Raw genomic sequence first — 5,025 nt, forward strand, 5'->3', positions numbered from 1 at the left:
GGATTACCAGAAGTAGCCAGATATTGGATCTCCCATAGCATTTTTTCTCATTATTTTTTGTACCTAGGGAGTGTACCACTGTGTTGGCCATTGGTATTCCACAATCTTCTCTTTATAAATAATTTTTAAATTTGTTCTCAGTGTTTGCTATAACAACAAAAATGCTGAAGTGAATAGCCTTGTCATTTGATACATTTTGCCAGAAAAATTTTGAGTGAAATTATTTAATGAGTCACCAAAAAGTATAATGTTAACTGTAGGTTTTTCAAATATGGCATGTATTAAGTGGAGAAAGTTCCCTTCTGTTCCAAATTTTTGAGAGGTTTTATCAAGGGTAGGTGTTGAATTTCATCAAGTGCTTTTTTTATGCTTCCAATGAGAGAAATAGCTCTAAAAGAATATTATCGAAATTTTAATACGAGCTGAAAACTAGATACAGAACTGATTTAAAAAGTTGATAATCGAATTGCAGTTATATAAAAATGTTTTTGTTCTGATAAAATACACACTGAAGGACACAAGGTATGTAAATCTGAAATTGCATTCAGTAGTCTTTATTTTTTCAGGAATAGTAGTATTGTGATCTTGAAATGACTATTGTAAGAGAAAACAAATACATAATTTACTAATACTGGGAGAAATAAAGATTTATCAGACAATAGAAAATAGATAAAAATACAAAAGCAAAGAATTAATAAGCTTAAAAATGAATTGGAAGAACTGGTATGAGCTCATGAAGTTTTTGCTACTAAAACGTGTACTAAAAAGAGATAGAAGAAATGACAATGCAACAAACACTCCTAGCACTTAGATAATGGTCTCTAAATAACATTTTCCTTTAAAAGGGATGAGAGATATTTGAAGGAATCTCTAATTTCTTGTCTAAGGCAAATAAAAGATGATCCTGAACATCATAGTTTTTCAAAGCAAGGAAACAATGAATTATCAATGGAATAATGTCGAAGAACAAACAGAGCAAAATATAGAAACACTGACTACAAGTGACTGAAGTTAAGACAACGTGACCATTAAAAATGGTCACTGTTGCAGGTTGTTAGGGCAACAAGTCATTATTCAGAAAACTTATAAAGAGAAAGACTTGAGTATTTAATCTGTCTTTCTGATACAAGCTATTTTTAGTATAATCAGCTTTTATATAAGGATGTCTTTCTTATAGAAAAATTATACCTGGCCGGGCGTGGTGGCTCACGCCTGTAATCCCAGCACTTTGGGAAGCCGAGGCGGGAGGATCACGAGGTCAGGAGATCGAGACCATCCTGGTCAACATGGTGAAACCTCGTCTCTACTAAAAATACAAAAAATTAGCCGGGGGTGGTGGCGGGCGCCTGTAGTCCCAGCTACTCAGGAGGCTGAGGCAGGAGAATGGCGTGAACCCGGGAGGCGGAGCTTGCAGTGAGCCGAGATTGCGCCACTGCACTCCAGCCTGGGCGACAGAGCGAGACTCCGTCTCAGAAAAAAAAGAAAAAAGAAAAATTATACCTAATAAACATAGAAGTATTGATAGGATTAGGAAATCATTTTTGTCACCTCTAATGACAATCTGGCTCTGGGCAGCAATTTCATTGGATATAAAAACCACCAACTAAAGTTTGATGAGAAACTTTTAAAAGAACAGATCAAACTGATACCACCTGAACTCAATAATCTCAAAAAGTGGATCAACCAAATACTACGAGCTGGATGATCAGATGCAATGGGAAATGTTTCAGAATCGGTTTTGCCTAAACATTTGAAACAGATTTTTAAAAGTATCATAAGGAAGTGATCAAGTCTATCAGAAAAATAATTTGGTTTTTCTAAAAAAAAAAACAAAATATAAAAAAGAGAGTTGAAACATAAAATAAAAGAAGCATAAGGGATTTTAACAACTAGATGCACCGGTTTGGATCCTGATTTGAGCAAACCAGCTATAAATAGACATTCAAAGCAGTCAGATGACATTAAATAGGGACTAGGCACTCCATATTTTGTTAATTTTGTTAGGAAGTGATGTCACAATAGAGATTATAGATGTTTCTTAGAAACATATAGTGTACAATGAAGTTCTAGAGGAGAAGGGACAGGAATTGATGTAATATGTTTTAAAATGTTCACACCAAATAAAGTAGGGACACAGATCAAAATAGCAACAAGTTGACGACTACTATCGCTAGCAGCTGGTAAAGGGGAGTTTAATCCATCACTTTTACTACTTTGTTATGTTCTCCAACAAAAAAAAAAAAATAAGGAAAACCTACAATTTAGGAAGAGCACTGTGAAGGAAAGGAAAATGACCTAGGCTGGGAAGGAGAGAGCTGGAGTTGAGCTTTGAATGGAAAGGAAACACTAGGAGGGTTTAAGTTAAATGGGGATGGCTGGAATGTTCCAAAAACCAGGACCAGAACACATACAGATCCTGGGGAGGTGGAAGCATGGCTCTATGAAATAATTAAGAGATCTGAATGCTCAACTAGCCTTTATGTGTTAATATTTCACCGGAGGAGTCGACCTGGTGGGTACAATAGTATCTCCAGCTGTAAGCAGTTAGCGCTACTAGATAATTACTTTAGGAGGCAGAGCTACAGGTGAGATATGTTAAGTCTCTAGGGGTCATGTGAAACCCGTAACTGCATCCTATGTAATTCCAGCACTCCGGCCTCTCTCCATGTGCTCTCCGAGGAATCTTGCTGTGATCAGTTTTAAGTGCCTCCTGTACTGAATGTTCTCCAACCTCCATCTCCAGCTCCAATGTCTTGAACTCTAGCTCCATATTCCTAAAAGGATGAGAAAACCTGGAGGCCCCTAAGCACTTCATGCTGAATTGGTTTGCACCCAAAACGTCATAGTCCTGTAGAACTTCACAAGAACTATGTGAGCATAGTTCTTGTTTCTTTGAATGGCACATCACTCCAGCTGCTTAAATCAGGGCCCAGAAGAGTCTTAAATGCCTTCTTTGCCCTTTTACTCCACATCCATGCAGTTTACCTGCTTTCAGGTATGTTGATTCTACTCACTAAATTTATCTGGAAATGTGGCACCCCCTTACCATGCCCCACGGGCCTCATCACCTTTGAGTGTGTGTGTGTGTGTGTGTGTGTGTGTGTGTGTGTGTGTGTAGATTGTTACTGCAATGCCTACTGTATCCTTCTTTTAGTTTCGGCAACAAGGTGATTTTTTCCAAAACACATATCTCATGTGTCAATCGTCTGAATTAAACCTTTCCTAGCTACACAACTCCTGAGCTGCAATAAACAATGAAAACCCCTGAGAACATCAGGCAAGGCCCCTCACGTGAGGATTTTGTCTACTGCCTTCATCTTCTCTGTTCTGCACTCCTCCTTATGCACCCCACAATCTGACAATTTGTTTTACGACTCACAGTTCCCTAAGTGCCCCATGAATTTCTGCTGTTCCCTGTGGAAATCTGGTGAATGTCTCCTCCTCTTTAAGGGATTGGGCACTAGTCCCTGGGGCAGGCAAGCATCTGATATGTACTGCACCAAAGGTAACCTTGAAAATATTATCCACCTGTGCCATCTGAGCTCTTTGTATTTCCCTGGCTCATAACAGCTAGCATCCTGCAGGGGTGGCTATTTCTATGAATGGCTAAGCAAGGCAGCTCCAGTTAACACTGGCCCCTGGTAGACAGCCGTGGCCTGTGGGCCATGTGAACCCCAGGCATTTGTCTATTGCCAGGAGCACATTCTTCCCTACTGGGACCCCTGTCCTCTCTACCAGGCAAGGGTTGAAAGGCAGGGCCTAGGGCTAGCATGCTGGGACTTCCATAGATGTTCCCCAGAAGTTCCCTATGGCCTAGGGAGATGGGGAAAAAGAAAGGATGTGGGTGAGGGGCGCTCTCTGGGCTGTTCTCTGTGGAGTTAACTGGAACCAGCAGTGACTAGGGATGCAATATGGCCAATGTTCCACAATCAGAAGACTCAGGTGCTCCAGGAAGAAAACATAAGGTGTGGAGAAAGAGGCAAAAAGCTGGGGCATTGTTGGAGAATATTCTAGAAGATTGGCAGGAAGTCCTTCCTCAACAGGTTGAGGTAGAAACGTAGAAGGAAGTGTCCGTAAACCCTCTCTGCAGTCAGAAGTGAATTGAAGTGTGAGGTTCTTGGTAGCCTTAGAGATCATCAGACCCTAGAAGCCCCTGCCTTACCTGGCTTTAATTAACCCCTTAGTTTCTGGATCATGGTGAAACCTGGGGGTAACAGACCTTAATAAACCACTCTAGGAATATTTTAGCATTTTAACAACTGCCATGACAGTATTGTTTCTTAGCGGGTTCGGAATCCCTGGTCTTTTGATATATGCTCTGGAATGTTGAGCCGTGGGACTCTCTGCTACTTCTGGAATAAGCACAATCATGCAGCTCCAGCCCCTTTAAGCAACCTTCCATCTGTCCTATCCAGGGATGCAGCCCTGTGCTCCCCCACCTGGCCGGATAAATGGACTGTGACTCTGCACTGCAGACACAGCTGTCCCCACAGGCAGGTCCCAACAGCTAACTTGAAGTAGGAGTAGGAGACCTGAGTGGACTTCAGGTCTGAGTAGCTAAATTATCTTACAAGTTACTAGAAGCCCTAAAGGTTTCAATAAATTTGAATTTGCTCCAGGCAATGATGAAGCAACTGCTGTGACTCTGTTTATCTCTAACTTACGAATTTCTTAGAACCCAGAGGAAAAGGATGTCCCTATCCCCAATTTGCAGCAAAAGCCATGAATTTACACATGACAGCCTCAGAATTCATGTCAGGATATGTGTTCTAATCTGAATAAAGCATTATTTCCAATATTTGGAGAAGCCTATTTTGTGAGGATGTGTTCAGACAGGACAGAAGGAAGGGGCAAGAGTTGTGTTGCATCTCTGTCCCTGAGTGTTTTTACATTGCACCGGCCCAGATATTCTTGACACAAGATAAAGGGTTGATTGACATAAATTCCAAGCTATTGACAAGTCCTGCTGCTGACATTCTGTGCAACCTTGAGATAGGAGGTTGGCACAAGATACAGGTCACAAAG

General features: G+C 40.8%; 1 long non-coding RNA gene across 1 annotated transcript; it reads left to right on the forward strand.

Moving 5' to 3' along the window:
- The first annotated feature begins 2,590 nt into the window (after positions 1 to 2,590).
- Positions 2,591 to 4,796, forward strand: LOC112622075. Its single transcript, XR_003118931.1, has 2 exons — positions 2,591 to 2,995; positions 4,676 to 4,796. It is a non-coding gene; the product is annotated as an uncharacterized LOC112622075 (long non-coding RNA).
- The last annotated feature ends 229 nt before the right edge of the window (positions 4,797 to 5,025 follow it).

The sequence above is a fragment of the Theropithecus gelada genome, chromosome 4, assembly GCF_003255815.1.
Source record: "Theropithecus gelada isolate Dixy chromosome 4, Tgel_1.0, whole genome shotgun sequence".
NCBI lineage: Eukaryota > Metazoa > Chordata > Mammalia > Primates > Cercopithecidae > Theropithecus > Theropithecus gelada.